This window comes from Eschrichtius robustus, chromosome 19, assembly GCF_028021215.1.
Source record: "Eschrichtius robustus isolate mEscRob2 chromosome 19, mEscRob2.pri, whole genome shotgun sequence".
NCBI classification, from domain to species: Eukaryota; Metazoa; Chordata; class Mammalia; order Artiodactyla; family Eschrichtiidae; genus Eschrichtius; species Eschrichtius robustus.
Window position 1 is genome coordinate 6,021,154 of NC_090842.1, and position 20,202 is coordinate 6,041,355.

General features: G+C 42.6%; 1 protein-coding gene across 2 annotated transcripts in view; it reads right to left on the minus strand.

Moving 5' to 3' along the window:
* CDH13 (cadherin 13) overlaps positions 1-20,202 on the minus strand; it is a 1,028,096-nt gene that overhangs the window by 492,518 nt on the left and 515,376 nt on the right. The window lies entirely within an intron of this gene.

The window sequence follows — 20,202 nt, forward strand, 5'->3', positions numbered from 1 at the left end:
TGAAAGTATCCAACTAAAGAGAAAATCATAATTTGCATAGGTTAGTTCTAGAGTTCTAACAAGCATTCATGTATATTTAATATCACTTTATCATCAATACCTGCAGACATTAATTTGATTATAACACTATAAAGGTCACTAACACAATAGACATTCAGAACAACAGATAAAAGAAAGCTAATATTGATCTGGCTGTCATCAATTTACAAGTAAACAGGCACCTATTGGAATATAGTCAACTGAGTCTGGAGGATTTAGGTGGCTGAACGAGAAATGTGCCTTCTGGTGGAATCAGGAAGAGGTGTGGTGGTGGCATTTCTGTGGACGCCATGCCTGCAATTCTGACGTGGGCCACCAGGTGGCAGTGGTGCCTAAGGCAGCGTGAGCCTCATGGCAAGCCTCCTCTGCCAGGACCAGTGGAGTAAGAGCATGACGCAGTCCATAGGGCAGTACAGTTTTTTTCTGATTTAAAATATTCTTTATTAAAATACACTGAGAATTTTGATTAAACACCAGTTACCTCTGTTTGCATTTTTTTTAATTAACAGAAAATATCATCCAAAGCAAGACTAAAAATAAGGTATGTGGTATCTTCTGATGAAAAGAATTTTTAGTCACTGCTTGACTCGATTGAATCCAACTGACATTACCCTCACTGCTTGGAAGCTCCATGAGGTCAACAGCCTCAGCATGTCGGGCCCACCGCTGGGTCCCATGCCTGGCAAAGTGCCCGGCATACGGCAGGGACCAAGGCCAATATCTGTTTAATGAGGAGCTCCACTGATTAGACAAACATATGTCTCAATCCTAGCTTGGCCAGCGATCAGTCCTGTGACCTTGAATGTGATTCTTTGCCTCTTTGGCTCTCAATTTCCTTATCTATAAAATAGGGATAACGACACTTATCTCCCAGGGTTGCTGAGAGTTTGTTGAGATACTGTGTGCACATAGAAGGGGCTCAATAAATCAGAGCAGACAATTAGAATACTAAGATAAGAATGATAATAATAACAAAGTCATGCCATTGTTGTTAATGGGTAAGACTGACACCTCTAGGCATAAAACACATCTTAGCCACAATATTAAAAAAATCCCTTTCTAAGGGAACACATTTCCTTTTTAGAAACAAAACTCACAAAAGTCTCTGGTTTCAGGACAGAAGTGCTCTGGAAACAGACTTACTGTGGGAAGGGGCATCTGAGCCAACTCTGTTCCTCTTTGTCTCTTTCACATTTACCATCGCTCCCCTCCTGCTCTTACCACTTCAGTCCAAATATGGATTAAAACCTCTTCCTTTTGCTCCCCTACACACACCCGTGGGACAAGTCCTCTCCAAAGGCCATATTAACTAAAGGGAAATGAACATGGGAAACCTACAAAGGCTATGGAACTGTCCTGCTTCCTAAGAGTGGATTTCTGACCACACCCACTAGAAAGGACCTGTCAGGAGAAGGCTTCTGTGATCTGTTCTCCTTTCTTGACCCTTCCCTGCTCTGAAAGGGTGGGGAGCACAGCACCCCAGACCTTCTGGAAGAAACACAGTGGGAGACAGTCTTGAAAGCTCTCTTGAGGCAAACACTGCCATCCTCCCATTCCTCTACCTGCCACTCAACGTGGAAAGCTGAATTCTAGACTCAGAAATCCTCCCAGGGCAACTTTTCCTCCTGCTGTAAAGATCAGGTCTGTGTCATTTCCTTTCTCTCTCTTAGAGATCTTGAACCACGTGACCTCATGGAAGCAGGGTCTTGGAGAGAACCCTGTTTAATTAATGCTGGCTGCTGGATTTAAATGACTGATTCTCTGGGGAAGGAGCAAGACCTCTGCTCAGCAGTGCACAAGTCTTCTCTCTCTCTCTAACATTTTTTTTTAAATTTATTTTATTTATTTATTTTTGTCTGCATTGGGTCTTCGTTGCTGCATGTGGGCTTTCTCTAGTTGCGGCGAGCGGGGGCTACTCTTCGTTGCGGTGCGTGGGCTTCTCATTGCAGTGGCTTCTCTTGTTGCAGAGCACGGGCTCCAGGCACGCAGGCTTCAGTAGTTGTGGCTCACGGGCTCTAGAGCGCAGGCTCGGTAGTTGTGGCACATGGGCTTAGTTGCTCCGCGGCATGTGGGATCTTCCCGGACCAGGGCTCAAACCCGTGTCCCTTGCATTGGCAGGTGGATTCTTAACCACTGCGCCATCAGGGAAGCCCAACATTTTGTTTCTAAAGGCCTGGCTTTGAACATATCAGTTGAACCTGCCTCCTGGTCTTCAGCGCTGTATCTGTTTTGAAGGAGCGCTCATAGCCACACCAGGCACGGTGCCCCCAGACTGATGAGCCTTACAGGGCCGCCAGCACAGGGAAGTGAAGGGCCTCATTCTCCCTGCAACAATTGGTCTCAAGATATGGTTCCCTGGACCAGCCTGGGCATCACCTGGGAGCTCTTCAGAAATGCAGATTCTCAGTCTCCACCCAGACCCCCTGGATCAGAAACCCTGGTGGTGGGGCCTTGCAATCTGTGCTTTAATAGGCCCCGTGGATGATTCTATGCACACCCGGGATTGAGGACCACCGATTTAGATGGATTTCAGCACCATCCACGCTCATTATGATTGGTGATGGTTTCCACCGTTACTGTTGGGAGACTTCTGCTGGAAGAAAGGCTGGGTCTGTTTGCTACCTCCCTTCCAGGCCTATTTTAAACATATAACACTATTAGGAACTCTTAAAAGCCTGTTTTCTAGAACGTCAGTAAAGCAGAGTTGGTATTTCTCCAAGTCCCACATTTCCATGTGTATCAAAGGCACCCCAGGGCATGGAGGAACCTTGGAGAAGAAAGCATGGTAGTAGGGGTCATTCTCCACGGGAAGGATGGGAGTCTTGGCTCAATTTAGATTCAGGAATTACCCAACAGCTCTCCGGCTTCTTGGTCCCCAGGTGGGGCTTCAGAGGGACCCCGGGCCACTCCAGCCTCACTGAGCTGGAGAAATAGGAGGTATGCAATGGCTGCAAAGGAGGCCTCAGACACACATCAAAGCTGTTCCATGCAAGTCAGGTGGGTTTCCAGATGACCTTTATTATACTGCGTTAAACTCCTAAGATTTGTCCAAATGCTGCTCTATGGCTGTGGCCCCAAGGCTATCGTCCTTTTCTTGTTGTTTAATGTGATGGAATGTAAGAAATCCAGTGTACTCCTGCCCAGAACAAACCCTGTCATGAGTCTCTGCTCCTGCAGCAGCTGTTAACACACATTATACCACATAGCAGGGCTTCACAATTAGCTGGTCCTTCCTATTATTCTTTGTAATTCAACACTACTTTTCACAGTGGGATTTTTCTTCATTGTCCTCTGAGTCGGAATGAAAAAAAATAGCTAATGATGAGAAAGAACTTGGACGCCGGGTGCCAACACTCTGGGAAGGGCGTGTAAATAGCACACAGGAGTCCTGCTGCATACCTGGGTAAAGTCACTTCCCAGGCAGCAAAGAGGGTGACCGGAACATCAATTGTGTCGGTGGCATGGCTCAGGTGGGACCAGAGTCCTCTGCACCCAGCGAGGGGCAGGAAATACAGAGGCTTGGAGCAAGCAGTGATGCTTGGTCTGAGTTTTGAAGGGTGTTTTCACTGCCTACTTCCTCCAGAGTGTGGTGTATTACAGGCAAAGCCAGGGACCCGCCTTGAATCCCGTTCCCACCTCCATTCTCTGCTGCAAGTAGCCAACAATACCAAGTTGCATTGTGTTTTAAAGGTATTCTATGAATTTATATGCATATATACATACTCACAGAATATATAGCAATTTTGAATGTTTTTACATTTTTATAAATAGGATCATTTTGTATAAATTATTCTATAATTTTTCTATTCAATGTGGTTGGAGGTTATATATATATAGTATGTAATATTTTTACATATATTATTATATTTATGTAATATAAATATATTTTATATCTCATAGACAGATAGATAGATACAGACTTTGGGGTAGGAGTAACTTTCCATTTATAGAAACACTGCCTAGATAGTATAAAGTTCCCATATACCTTTCATCCAATTTTCCCTAATATTAACATCTTTTATAACCATGGAACATTGGTCACAACTGAGAAATTAACATTGATGCGTGACTATTAACTAACTAACCTCCAGATTTTATGTATTCAGGTTTCACCAGTTTTTCTACTTCTATCATTTTTCTGATCCAAAATCCAGTCCAGAACCCCACATTACCTTTAGTCAGCGTGGTTTTTTTTTTTTTAAACATCTTTATTGGAGTATAATTGCTTTACAATGGTGTGTTAGTTTCTGCTTTATAACAAAGTGAATCAGCTATACATATACATATATCTCCATATCTCCTCCCTCTTGCATCTCCCTCCCACCCTCCCAATCCCACCCCTCTAGGTGGTCACAAAGCACCAAGCTGATCTCCCTGTGCTATGCGGCTGCTTCCCACTAGCTATCTACTTTACATTTGGTAGTGTATATATGTCCATGCCACTCTCTCACTTTGTCCCAGCTTACCCTTCCCCCTCCCCGTATCTTCAAGTCCATTCTCTAGTAGGTCTGTGTCTTTATTCAGTCAGTGTGGTTTTTAATTGCCCATTATGGTGCTTCCCTGTAGGTTAAGACATTTCCTTAATTGTGCTGACATCATTTTTTTCCCCTATGGAAAATGTATTTGATACATCAAAATGCCATAGTCGCCAAGTTCTGTATATTCTCTTTACTATAAGAACTTCTAGCTCTGTCCTCTGCCAATCTCCAGTACCGGCAATTTAACTCAGATCTCCACTAGAGATTTTTGACTGTTCTGTTGTCAGGGCCAAGAACACACACAACACTCACAGTAAGTTTTCAGCAAATATTTGCATACCAAGTAAGTAAATGAATGTTTCAGTGGTCTCCTAACTGGCCTCCATGTTTCTGATTCTCTCTTTTCCCTTCCTGTCCTAATTGAAACCAGAACAGTCATTCCAAAATGCAAACACAAATCTGGCCAAGACAGTTCTCAGATTAAAACTTTCAATGTTTCCCCATTGCTCCCAGATTAAATTCCCCCAGGGCCCTCCCTGATGGGCCTCCACCTGCTTCTCCAGTTCTATCTCTTGCCACCATGAGCCATGGGCCTTCTGAACTTCGCCCACTTTCTCTGGACCTAGGTCAGCTGGACTCCTATCCCCCGTCCAGTCTGCTAGAGCCCCTCCTGGTCGTCCAGGACTCGGCACCAGGGATTGCCTACTCACTGGAGCGTCTCCTGACCCTCTGCCCTGCTCCAGGGAGACCACCTCATCATCGGGGTCTAGCCCTGCTCACCGCTGAGGTCTATTAAGGCACAGAGAGCAGAGGGCCTCTTTGTTGGGGGTGGTAATTGTCTCTTGGGCTATTTATTTATTCTTTTAACATTTCCTGGGTTTGGAACACATAAGACACTTGATTAAAGCTTTGAAAAAAAGTGCAACTTTGTTTGCATGTTTTTATAAGATCATAAAATGCTTCATAAACTCACAAATTTAAGTCTGTTGTACTTTTTTTTTTTTAAGTGTGGTCACTTTACCTATGCAACCTCAGTATCTTCTGATTTCTCTTTTTACAAATCCCCAAAGTTAACTTCCCAGGCAGTGGTAATGCCCAGGAGTCACGAAGGGACCTAGAACACTTCTCCATCCTTATAATCTGCAAAGGGTTCCCTTGTGTGAAGACCCTCTGTCTAAGCACACACTGTGCTCGCTGCACAAAGCAGCTCCAACACAAATACCCCAGCACTTCTGCCCTGTCATAGCCAACTAAATTAATGCTCTAATTCTACCTATTTAGAAAATCAGGAGATACTTATTTTCAAAGGATAAAAGACTCTACGTATATAAGCAATATGATCGAAAGGATGAAAAACTAGAAAATAATCAGCCTCTGCCCCCGCACGTTTCCAAAGGGAATAAATCACATGTGAATAGTATAGGTCTTTGGAGGATGGAGGTAGGGGTGGTATTTTTTCCTTCACTCTAGAATATTTTTGGTTTCATAAAATGAGCCTGTATTACTTATTATACAGTTAAAAAACAACAAAAAAACTCAAAAACAGAACAACTTTTTAAAAACATGTAAGAGTAATTACTGGAGCTTGGTGTAGATGCTAATTTAGAAGTTGTTTTCTACTTCATGTTAAATAGGAAAAAACCCACTTATTGCCTTTACCTATAGTTATTAGAAGACATTTTTTTTTTTTATCGGTAGGTTGGTTCTCTAAGGTGATTTGTAAGCAGTAATTAATTCTCATCTGTGGTTTAGTCTTTGACATGCCTTTGAACTTGAAGACACTTAGCCATTCAGCAGTCTGGGCAGCTGTTAGATCTATGACCGTCTCTCACCCTCATGCTGCTCAACAACTTTCAACCATTAGGTTATAAATTAACAAGGGGGACTAAGGAAAACCCAGGGCCAAGAGTTCCAAAATACCTGGTGGAGAAGCACAGAACCAACACTCTGGCAATCCACTGGAGGAGGATGATGGCTAGGGACCAACCGCACAGACCAGGGGTTCTCACACCAGCAGGGCTGGCTGTGTTCACCGCCGAATTCAAATGGTCTCCATCCTCCCATGGAGGGTGCTAAGGTTAAGGGCAGGATGGAGCACTTGGGAAGGAAAATCAAACTCCAGTAACACATGATGAGGGGAAATCTGAATACACTACACTTATCCTTCATCTACCAGCACTATCATTGCACCAACTTCGTTTCCCTTCTTTTATAAGAAAGGCACTTAAGATTATGCCTAAGCACAGCTTAAGCTGAGTTCCATAGGATTCAGTGTTTAATTGGTGGGGGTTTTTTGCATTATTTTCTGATAGTTATAATTTTGTAGTTACTTTCTGTAGGCTGTAGAATTTTTTTTAATGAGAATATTTCTTAATTTACAAGTATTTCTAACATTTTAATTATTTATTTCCAACTTGTCATAGAATAATGTGGCTTATGAAATTTCTACTCTTGTGGGTTTTTAAAAAATTTATTCACGGCCAAGTGCAATATCATCTTTACTAAATGATCCATTGACACATGGAAAGAATGAGTATTCTGCAGCATTATTCACAATAGCCAAAAAGTGTAAGGAACCCAAGTGTCCAACAATGGATAAATGGATGAACAAAATGTGGTATAGGCATAAAATGGAATATTATTATTCAGCCTTAAAAATGAAGGAAATTCTAACACATGCTACGATATGGATGAAGACATCATGTTAAGTGAAATAAGCCAGCCTCAAAAGGACAAATATGTATATTTAAATACACATGTTTACATACATAATTGGCACAATGCTGCTCTCACTGAGGGAACTCGGTTTATATTTGTTAGTGTATTCCAAACTGATACCACCATTCATTCACTCAGCCTGATGGTCTGTTTCTCTCCCATGATTTTAATAAGATGTTTCCTTCTTGAGTATACTTTCCTCTAACATATTATCTCCCTCTACCTTCTTCTCTTCTATTCAAAATATTTACTGACCATTCACGAGTTCCAGAGTGTTCAAGGGCCCGCAGTTCAGTATACTCTATGAAGCCCACATTATGCAACATGGGAGATGTGCTGAAAGAGGCCACAGCAGACCAGAGACAGAAGTCATCTTTGGGTCATTCAGTCATTGTGCCTTACTTGTCTGGGCCCAAAGTCCGTTCACTGCCCATCAGTATCACACTTCTGCATCTCTTTATTGTCCAAGAGAATAACTGGGATTCTTATGTATCACTTCCTGAGTTTCTGGTTTCTTAATGCAGACTGTGAGTTTCACCCTCCTGCTCATTGGGCCCCTTGACTTTGCCTCTTGTGGTTCTACCAAAAATCAAGATGGTCCCTTGGAACCCATAGCGAAAAGTCTAGATTTTCTATACCTGTTGTCTCTTCCATTTATGAATCAGATTTATGGTAGTGGGAAGTAGTCACTGAGGCTGTTCTTTAATATTCTGGCTCCTCTTCTTCCGGTCACATAGTAGGACGATACTTTCCCAGTCACTTGAAGTTGGCTGTGGCCATATGACTTGCTTTAGCCAATGAAGTGTGAATGAAAGTGACATGTGTAACTTCAGCTAATTTTAAGTAAAAGCTTTAAGAGCTACGATGTGCTTAGCCAGGTTCTTTTTGCCCTCTCCAAGGTGACCAGCTATGTTCCAAATAGTGGTGACTTCATCAACCTAGATCCCAAAGAAAGAAAAACGACGAGATGCAGAGCCTCCACCTAACCCCTCAATGGACATGGAGCTTGGTTAAAACCTTTGTTTTTTTTTTTTTTTTTTTACTTTGATCAACTAAAATGGGAGTTGCTCATTACCACCGCAGAACCTAACCTATCCTGACTAAACACACAGAGTGCTTAGGACAACAGGGTTTGCAGCTTGGAGCTCACTAACAATGTGGACGTACTGGGAGTCATGTGGCCTCTCTGAGCCTCATTCCCATCCTCTGCCAAATGAGGGAAATAATGCCTATCCTAAAAGGGTTACTGTGGGTAAGTGATCTGAGAGATACCTAATGCATCAGTACATAAACCTACTCAATAATGTAAGGCAATTGTTATTTTTATGATTATTAAACGGTGGTGATGGTGATGACTATGACAGAGGCTACCATTTATTGAAAAATAAGACTCTGCCACACACTATTCTAAGCATCTTACATACATAAGTTCATTTAATCCTTACCACAATTCCATGGGGTAGGTACTGATGTTAATCCCCACTTTACAAAGAAAGAAACTGAGTCACAAACACCTTACCAAAGTCAGCTAGATAATGGCCTTGCATTTGAATCCAAGTATCCAGAGCCCACGGCCTTAACCCCCACTCCACGTGGCCAACGGATCAAAGTCTGCTGGGTTGTGCAGGAGTGCCCCAGGAGCAGAAGCAACAAAGCACTGGAACCTGCACTGTTGAAAGTGCTCCTGGTCTGGACTCCTGCTGACCCACCCACCCTGTGAAGACTAGGAGCAGAGATACTCATCTTAGGCCACGCTAAGAAGAGATACTCATCTTAGGCAGAACCAAGATTAAGGACTTCCGAGTCTCAATTTCCAGATTTATATGTACCCAAGGGGTCACCCATTTCCTCTGTACATCAAATTCCCGGCAGGAATATCTTTACCTTCTCATACTCTCTGAGCTTTGGCATAGTAACGGTGCAATTTGGGGGGTTTTGCATGCCTTCTGCCGTGTAAAAGGATAATAAATTAATCATGCCCTCGGGCACTGCTGAAATACACATACTTAATCTCTTACTAACTTGCCGAACTTCCCTTCCTTGCCACTGCTCTGCTCCTCTCCCTTCCATCAGTTCAGATTTTTACGGTTCCCAAAGAAATATTAAACCAAATATTTATGCACTCATCTGAACCACAGTTCAGAGAAAGCAGTGTAACAAAATCAGCATTATGAACCTGGAACTATTCCCATTTGGAAGTAATAAACACGAACAATTGAACAATTTCTCCCCGGAAATGCGTGTTGGCTGCCCTTTCACTAAGAATTTCAACGCTTATTCTTGTTATTCTTATAATTCAGGACAAATTTTAATGTTAAGTCTGATGCTTGGAAACACAAGCAAACATAAATACAATTTCAATCATTTTCAACTGAAAGCCTGACATTCTATTCTGCTTTGCATGTGCTTCGGTTAGAACCTGTGCGAGGCTTTGAAGGGCCTCATCCCCTGAAGCACCTACTCTCTCTCACAATCGGATCACACCTGATTAAAACCTTTCAAGGGCCCCCCTACACCATCACTTTCAGGGAAAATTCATGCTCCCTCAGAAATGCATTCAAGGCTCTTTATAACCTGCCTTTGCCTTCAGCCTCAAATGTCGCTGAGTCCGCACACATCCCCCGATCCTGTTTTGCTGCCATTTCCCCCAAAGTGCCATGCTTGGGTCTACCGCTGTTTCAGCCCCGGGCTTACCTTCTTCTGACCCATAGGCTCTTATACAAAAGCAGAGCCTGACCAATCTGATCATCTCTTTGTGGATCCTGGGATTGGGACAGGAAGAGACTGACTCAGTTGGCTGAAGGCTGTGGACCCTTAAAGTCTTATCAGCTTGAAAGCTGAGTCTACCATCTTGGGGAGACCCAACTGGGCCATAAGTGCAGACCTTGACAAAGAAAATAGTCTACTTGGAAAATTAAAAAAGAGAGTAATGAATACTTGTGTGTATGTGAAGCCACATCAGGCTCAAGCATGGCATGTGTTACCACCCTGCATCTGATAAATGATCCACTGCAACATGACTTAATCTCACGCCTCAGCCTTAGTCTCCAAATTACACTCTTAGACCAAAATATCACAGTCCCCTTTCCCAGTGGTGTCTGGCGAATGGCTTTAATTCACCAGGATCCTACTAAATGGATACCTGTATGGATCATTTCATCATTGTCTCTCAATTCCTTAATTACACTGATCTCTTCAGAGAGGACTTCCCTGACCACCTTATTAAAAAAAAAGTCTCCCCTCCCAACATCATCCTCTATAACCATTTTGTTTTTCTTCACGGAATCATCACCTGACATAGTTATCTGTTTTTTATCTTTCTTTACCATTAAGATATATGCTCCAAGGTATCAGGGACTTTTGTTTGTTGCTGTGAACAGTGCGTGGTGAATAATAGACATTTAAATACTTTGCAATAAATAAAGAAGTTATGTAAAGGGACGCTGAAATGAGAGACTGTATGGTCAGAGAGAAAAGAAAATTATAAAAGTTCAAAGATCAGTGAACTTGCACAGTTACTTTGGTTTCAAAATGGCTTATCAATTTCTGGTAAGGACCATCTCTGCTTCTTGGGCTTGAGTTCTGAGGGGTGCTCTGGTATCCTCCGAATAGCGTCACCTCCTAATTAAATGATCCCCGTGAGACATCCATGTTTAAGAATAGAGCAGTATGCTCCCTGAAAGTTAAGAGGCCCATGGATGCGATGGAATCAACGTAGGTAAACATCTTTCTTCTTCTGAAGCTTCCGGCTGCCTAAACTATGGATTTTCCAAGGGAAGCCCAACAAGAGAGGATCATACAAACTGAGTCAATGAAGGCTTTGGCAAAGCATTTCAGAAGAGGCACAATAAATGGAAACATCTTGGTGGGGGGTGCGTATGGGCTTCACGCTCCTCTCAAGTCATGATAACAAATCCTCTAAACAGCCATGGGTCAACACAACTGCCCAATTACTGCCCTGTGGGTGACAATTCCTAAACAGATCATGTTGTGTGCAGTGTTCTATGGGACTGCATGTTGTGTGCAGTGTTCTATGGGATACATGTGAGGTAGGGACCCATGAGGGAGCATGTATTTGAGAGAGAAGCCAGGTGGTCTGTTCTACAGAAGATGAACACAGTGGAGTCCCTTAAGTGATTGGAAATGTAGAAAGATGGTGGCAGGAGGCACAGTTTTGGGCATCACCTAAATACCCGCAGAAGAGATTGGTTTCATTTTGTTCTTTTGAAAAAGCCAAGATACAGAACAGACAGATTTCAGCTCAAATGAAGGAAAACGTCCAGAGGTTAAAGAGCTTTAGCTGATGGCATGGGCAGACTGGTGATGGAGAAGGCTGCCACTGCATGTCCAAGCTCACACCCCACCTGGTAAAGAAGGTAGAGAGGTGATCAATATCAGACACTCTGAGGTTGTTTCCTACTCCCAGCTGCTGTGATTACTTGAGTCTGAACTTGGAGCAGCTCTGAGCACGTGGGGATAAGCACTCTGTGAGGCAGGCGAGGGATGAGGCGCTATCTAGGGATCTCTGTTTAAAACCAGCTCAGCCACTTCCTACCCACTGGCTGGACAAGGATTCTCTTGCATTCCCTGGGCCTCCATTTCTCTAGGTGCTGTGCAGGATCTATCACTCCTCCCTCTGTGGTGCAATGGTTTAGAAAATGGCTTCTGGGTCAGTTTGAACTCTGGCTCTAATATGTCCTTGGATTTTGACCTTGAGCAAATCTTTTCACCCATCTGAGCATCAGTTCTCTCTTCAGCTAAATGAGGACGATAGACCCATGCTCCTGAGGTTCTGGTGAGTAGAGAGTACTATGGCTGGCACACAGTAGGCACTCAATCAATGTCAACAATTATCATCTGAATACATCTAACTACAACACCATGTCAATATCAGGATGACTTTTAATAATTATAATAATTATAGAATTATAAAATAACTTACTAATTTTAATAATTAAGAGGATTTTTTAAAACCTTCAAGTTGTATCCTAGGTAATAACTGCTTTCACTGAGGTCTTATAAATGTCAGGTACCATGCTAGAGCTTTATGTGCATTCTACCAGGGAGGTAACCATTATTTCTATTTTAAAGATGGGGAAAGTGAGACTCAGTGAGGTGAAGTCAATTGTCCAACAAGGTTACACAGCTGGCTTGGGGACAGGACGGGACATGGAAACTTCTGAGCCCAGCTGAGTTATTCCAGAACTCCGGGTGTTGGTCTGACACCAACTCCTGGCTGCTCGGTTTCTCATGGCTCAGCCAGATGCCTCCATAAGGAGCAAGGCTGGTTGTTCCAAGGCTGGGACTGGATTATGAAAGGCCTTCTTTGGAGGGCTCCTGTTCAACAGACCAGCCTGCTCAGACCCCACGCCACGTGGCACAGTGGGTGCTCCCTGTTACACGGCCCAGGGCCCCGGCCCACATGTGCAGATGCACATGCTACACGATGGAAAATGAATGTCTGCACAGTCCTGGGGCTTTCTGACTTGAAGCCAAACAAATTTACCCAGGCTCGTTTGTCAGCTGCCTTAACCCCCCTCCCTCCCAGCCTAGCTCATCCCTCCTTCCAAGTTCCTTAGTTGTTATAAGCTTATCACAGAAGTAAATCAAAATGTTCTCAAGAGGAGAAGAAAAGATAAAAGCAAAAAATGCAACATCCCCAAGAGAGGAATATTTTTTACGGTTCCACAACTCTAGCAACTCTTTCTTAAAAAAAAATCCATTATTTAATTTTCGTACCATGGAGGTGCTAGTCATGAATAATGGCTCCTCTTCTACCTTCTAGTATTTCTAAAATATTAATACTGGTTGGATACCTCCCCTAAGGGGAAGCAGGAGGTGAATCTTTTATAGGCTCCTGAGCCCTGTTCCCATACTATGCATTTATGCGATTACTACCAATCATATGCTCTGGGCTTTTCAAATTATGTCTGCACCAAAGGATGGAGGCCACACAGTGGGGTGGAAAGGGTAAAACGTGTTGCTAAATAGTCCCTTTCTCATTATTTTCTTCATCTAAGTCTTTACTCTTTTATTATCCATCAAGATGCACCTTCTATCTCTACACCAGACTTGGGCTACGAATCTAAGTAGAAACTACAGTGAGGCATCCAACTTCATAGCCGCCCCCCACCCCGCTCCATCCAGGTCAAACGTCCATCAAGGCTAACAACAGTTCATTACATCTTTAGCTGCAAATTGTCAATGTAAAGCTTTGAACACTGAGTCCCAACCTATTTATTCTTGAGGTCAAAATTTTACGTCTGTGCGTGTGGTGTGTGTATGCAGTGTGTGTATGTGGGACTGATCTATCTTTATACTCAGGGTTTAAGGGAAGAAGGAATAAGGAGACTGTTTCAGAATAAACTAAAAACAGTACTGTAAATTGTTGTACTTGGCAATGAACTTTTTTTTTCAATGAAAAATCAGGTCTGTTTTATTCCTCTTCGTAAAACTAACACATGCACACTAGGAAAAAGCTGGAAAGAAAAACCAAGGTAAAAGGTAGAAAAACAGATATTCGATGATGACGTCCCCCCTCGATAGTTACAATTATTTTAACATATCAATGACTCCTTTCTAGTCTTTTAAATGCATACAACTGCATAAATATATTTTACTTAAATATTTTTTACTTTGGGATAATTGTAGATTCACATGCAGTTGCAAGAAATACCCTTTACCCTGTTTCCCCCAGTGGTACCATTTCATAAAACCATAGTACAATAGCACAATCAGGATATTGACATTGATGCAATTCAGTGATCTTATTAGAGCTCCATTTTATTTGTAGTCATTTGTGTGGGTGTGTTCATTTAGTTCTATGTCATTTTGTCACATGTGTAGGTTTGTGTATCCATCGCCACCATTAAGCTACAAAACAGTCCATCACCGCAGGGACCCCCGTTGATGTTTTATAACCATGCCCTCCTCTCCCCCATATACCACCTCTCCCCCACATCCCTAGATCCTGCAACCACTAATCTGTTCTCTGTTTCTATAATTTTGTCACTTACAAAATATCATATAAATGAATTCATTCTGTATGTAATGTTTGGGATTGATCTTTTTCACTCAGCATGATTCTCTGGAGATTCTTCCAAGTTGTTGTTGTGTATCAGTAATTCATTAATTGTATTGCTGAGCGGTGTTCCATGGATCAACATACGGACCATAGCTTAACCATTCACCTGTTGAAGGACGTCTGGGTTTGTTGCAGTTTCTGGCAGTTACGAACAAAGCTGCTATGAGCTGCTATAAACATGTGTGGACAGGTTTTTATATGAACCTAAGTATTCATTTCTCTGGATAAATGTCCAGGAGTGCAACTGTTGTGTCCTATGGTAACTGCGTGTTTTACAACAAACTGCCAAGCTGGTTTCCAGTGTGGCTGTACCATTTCACATCCCCACCAGCAGTGTCTGAATGTTCCAGTTTCTTGCATCCTCACCAGAATGTGTTGTAGTTACTTTTTTTTTTTTCTTTCCATTCTAGAAGATGTGTACTGATAGCTCATTGTAGTTTTAATTTGCACTTCCCTCAAGGTTAATGAGGTAGACTATCCTTCCACGTGCCTATGTGCCATCTGTATATCCTCTTTGGTGAAATGTCTGTTCATGTCTTTTGCCCATTTTCTAATTAGGATGATTGGGACTTCTGCTGTTGAATTTTGAGAGTCCTTTATATATTCCAGATGCTAACCTTTTGCCAGATATGCAGTTTGTAAATATTTTCTTTTAGTTTATAGCTTATCTTTTCATAGGCCAAAAGTTTTAAATTTTGATAAGGTTCAATTTGTCAAATTTTCCTTTTAGGAATCGTGCCCTTTGTGTCAAGTCTACGAACTCTTTGCCTGGCCCTGAATCCCTAAGATTTCCTCCCAGTTTTTTCCTGAAGATTTAATAGTTTTACATTTTACATTTACATCCATGATCCCTTTACAGTTAACTTTTGTATAAGGCATGAGGCTTAAATTGAGGTTCATCTTTTGCCTACAGATGTCCAATAGCCCCAGCACCATTTGCTGAAGGAGCTAACTAGCTAACTTTCCTCCATTGAATTGCTTTTGAATCTTTAGTGAGAATCGGTGGGGAAAACCAGGTGAAATCTCATTCCTGGTTCTCTATTCTGTTCCATCAACCTATGCGTCTTTTTCTCTGCTGTACCACATTGTCTTGATTACTATGGCTACATAGTCTTAACAATGGGTAGAGTGATTTCTCCCACTTTACTCATCTTTTTCAAGATTGCTTAGCTCTCCTGGGGCCTGTGCCTTTCCACATAAATTTCAGAATAAGCTTGTCTCTGCCTATAGAAAACCTTGCTGGGGTTTTTTATACCAATTGCATTAAAACATAAATGTATCTTTATTTTTTTAACATATGATACCATGAGCATTTCCCCTGTTATTACTAACTCCTTTTTAATGGCTACCCAATATCTTAAAATACATACACCATCATTTAACAACCAATTCAGTAACAATGAGCATTTGATTCTTTTCAGTTATGAATAATGTGAACGAAGCTACCAAGAATATCTTGCAAAAGAAGAAAATTCTCTGCATTTTGGAGTATTTCCTTAGGATAGATTCCCAGAAGTGGCATTACTCAAATAAAGAGGAAGAATATCTTAACAGTTATTTCTATTTGGCTATTCTTTCACATATGTTTACCTATATGTGAAAAACATTACCATTAGCTTTAAAATTTCATTTCGTTATGAGTTTGAATGTCAAGGTAGGAAAGATACCCATCAATGAGGAAAAGGGACATTGTAGAATTGGCAAATAATGTAGCAATCATGCCTCCCAGAATGATGTTGATTGTAATACCACCTGGCCCAACTCTTCAAAGTGATGCCACACACCTGCTCTCAGGTAATCCCCTCGACTATCCAGTGAAGGCAGGTAAGGAAAATCAATTCCTGTTTCACCTACTTTAGGACAGCTATTTGCTACTAAAACGTTTTTTAGAGTCTCTTTTCATCCTAAAGAAAAAAGATTTAGTTAAGTCACTTTCTTTTTACCCATGAAAAGGGAAAGGGACAAATTGACCAGCCTAATCTATCTCCTTATTGTTTTGGCCATGAAAATGGCTGTTACAGGAGATGCCCTGAATGGGAGGTGAGAAATATCTGCCTGGTAGAGTAACCGATGACACCTCGGGAGGGCTGACACAGTTCCATTTATGTTTTTATCCTTCCTAATCGGGTTTTCTCCTTTTTCTCTAATGGAAGTAGAGGTTCCATGGAGAGACAGGAAAACAATGTGTTCTTTCCTTTTATGCGGTCACTTTGCTTTTAAAACTGTGCTGGATCTGCACTGCTAACAGTAAGCATGATCAGCCTCGCATCGTGAGTCTTAAAAGCCCAGGTTCTGGGCTTCCCTGGTGGCGCAGTGGTTGAGAATCCGCCTGCCAATGCAGGGGACAGGGGTTCGAGCCCTCGTCTGGGAAGATCCCACATGCCGCGGAGCAACTAGGCCCGTGAGCCACAACTACTGAGCATGCGCGTCTGGAGCCTGTGCTCCGCAACAGGTGAGGTCACGATAGTGAGAGGCCCGAGCACCGCGATGAAGAGTGGCCCCCGCTCGCCGCAACTAGAGAAAGCCCTCGCACAGAAACGAAGACCCAACACAGCTAAAATAAATAAATAGAAAAACAAACAAACAAACAAAAAACCCCCAGGTTCTCCTTCTGAGGACTCAGGACAGCGGTGACTCCTGGGGCCATGTCAGGATGCACTTAGATCCTTACGTGTATCCTGCATGGATGCAGCAGAAGAAAAGAAAAACCAGTCTTTGAAAAACTAGTCTTCATACACGCAAATGGTGGGATCAGGTGTCCTTGAGGATTGTAATGTGGAGAATCCCTCAAACTATAAACACTGGGATGTAGGAAAAAACAGTCCCATGTGTGAATGGCAGCTTTTCTAATGGAAATATTCAATGCTCCCTCTCCACTGTGGCGGTGGGGCAAGGAGGAGGAGAAGTTGATATTAGTTAAGTGTCTGCTTTGGAACAGGCACCTTAGCAAGGGCTTCTCTTACATATGAATTTTCATAATCTAAAGAGGCATCATTAGCCCCATTTCATAGAGCACACAGTGGAACTAAAAAGCTGGAGCCAACTTTCCAAGAAAAGCTGTCAATCAAAGTGAGGCTGATCTGATGCCAGGTTGAGTTCTTTTTTCTACCACTCCTTGATGAAGATGCAGAGGGAGACAGAAAAGAAGGCAGTGATTTGAGTTAGAAGAGCAGATACAGCAATAAATCAATGAACTGACAAAATAGGTGCCCTCAAGTTCTCTGCTTTTGAATGTCACTCTTGCAAAAATGAATGGAATTCAGAGGTTGTGGGAAAGGGTCTCAAGGAGACCCGCCTTGCTTCCACTGAGGATGTAGTCTCTTACTATCCATCCTTCAGAGAATTGGGGTCTCCTCCAAAAGAATGAGCCCCCCTTCTCCAGTGGAGAAGAGGGAAATACAAACAGTCCTTGTCCTGTACCCAGGGAGCAGGGTCAGAGTGCACAACCGGCGTGCAGAGCTGGGGTTCCAATTCTTGCTCAGCCATTTAATTATCTGTGTGTCAGAGAACATGCTACAAAATCTCTCTAGCTCTCAGCTCTCTCCATTGTAAAATGGGGATAATTCCCACCTGGAGGTTTGCTTCAAAGATTAAAATGAGATAATGCAGGTAAAGAGCTGGCACCAGGGTTGACTCAACATCGCTTAGCAAGGCAGCTATTATCACGGCTACGCTGCTGCCTTTCTTCAAGCATAGCTTCCACAATTGCCTGTGTGTTGACAGTTCTCCAATTCACAGTGCCGCCCATCAGGGCAGAAGCACTTGCATTCACTAGGTGATCCAGGTGGCTAGGTATGTGCCCTCTAACACATACACTCCCCATGGATGCCTCCCTTTCGGCCAAATCTCCCTCTACAAAGCCCAAGTACAGAGTTCCATTCTTTCTTCTCTTTAAGAGAAGTGGTTTCTGTGTTCTTTGTGAAGATACATGTACCATTTAAACTCTGCACAGAAAACCAGACCTTCATCTTTTAGATGCATTGTTTCTTCTGTGTTTAATGCAATTCTCATCTTGCCTACTCACTGGGCACTGGCAGGGCAACAGTGCATTGGTGTACACATCTGGGGCCACCCAGAAATGAAAATTCCATCAGCCTCTCGGAATTTACTGCCTTGGGGAGGGCTCAGGTGACACACCAGGCAAATACCCACTGAGGAACGCATTTCAAGCTCCCTGCTAAAGGCAGCAACGCAGAGCAGCCAAATCTATGTCCATGCAATTAACCAGGGAAACTCGGGTCCTGCCAGCACCCTCTTCTACATTTCTTCTTTGGCTACGGTTCTGGGGAAATAACTTTTCTCAGAGCGTGCTGTCCTTTTTATGCGGAGAGAGGGATGGGAATCACACAAAGCACCATAAGCAAGATTTCATCTTGTGATAATAGCCAGAAATGTCAAGAAGGCACTGAGCAATTCTTCTAAAGGCCACAACTCCAAACAGCTTGAGGAAGAAGACCCTGTATTCCCTATTTTCCCCACATTCTCCACGGAGTTAAACCCACAAACCAGCCCTGGCATGTAACTGGCACTTAGTGGTTCCCCGTTGGATACTGGGAGTGTGCGGAGGAGGAACACTGCATATACAGAAGCAGCTTCCGACCTGCATTTACAAAGTGTTTCCAAAGGTTCAGGAGCAAGAGGAAGGGTTCTCACCTGGGCGTGTACCGTGCCAGGTGCTGAAAATAATACAATAGCGACCAAGGCGTCAGTACTGGTTGGTGTCGGGCTCAATGCTTTAGGTGCCTTTACCATCTCTTTTGACTATCACATTAATCCAATATGTATTTCTGTCTCTTTTTGTCATCAAATAAACTCCATGAGGTAGGTGGCTTTATTACCCCCATTTTACAGAATGGGAAACTGAGGCACAAGATGGTTAAGAATTTTTGCCAAGTTCCTATAATGTATCAGCAGCAGCCTAGATGAAATAAACACTTATGATTTATTACACGCTTATGTCCCTGCAGTGCTAAATACTTAACATGTGTTATCTCATGTGACCCTCCCCAAACTTTTATGAGGTAGACACATTATCTCCATCTTACAGGCCAAAAAAACTGAGGCTTAGGTTAAGAAACTTTCCCTGAGGCTCACTTAAGCCTTTCTGCCCATTAAATTTTTGCTCTGAATCACTATATTAAGCAATCAGATCGATAATTTGCAATGGGATTAACCAAATAAGGACAGTCCTACCCCAAACTTGCCCTTGAGGTGACCAAAATGAGCAGACTAAGAAATGGTCAGGGCAGTTGTTTCAGCAAGCTTAGTAATTACGTGGTAACAAAAGGGGATTCAATCAATTGCTTAGCAATTAGCCATTATGAGAAGATGGAAAAAAAATCCAATTGACTATCTGGTAGAGCAGGAAGCATTTTAAATGTCTCCACAGTGAGAGAAATATGTGAAGATTTGTCTTCATAATGGTTAACTAATTGCAATCTTCAAATTTTATTGCCTTGGAAAAATAACTCAATTCAAGAGACGGAGTGTTAACACTTGGGGCTATTTCTCCTTTGTCTTAGTTAGCATCAAAGGGAGACATGGGAATTGATCAATCCCTATAATCTAAGAAGACCGCCCCCCCCCCCCCCCCCAGTGAACAGCCTCCTTGAGGCACACTGAATGCACTAGTCATCATTTTATCATCTAGAAGTACTTAGTACCGTGTGGGGACATGTGGTCAAAACATGCTGGCTAAATTGAATTAAAATTGAAAAGAAATGCTGGGATCCTTCCCCCAACCCTGAGATCCCTTTAAGTGAAATTCTAGAGCAGTATATGCAATTTGACTTTGGTATAAATATAGTGAAGGAGGGTAGTGGTAGGTTTCTTTAGCTAGCAGGCTCTCCAGCCCCTTCTGGGATTAGCCCTCCCACCTGCCCC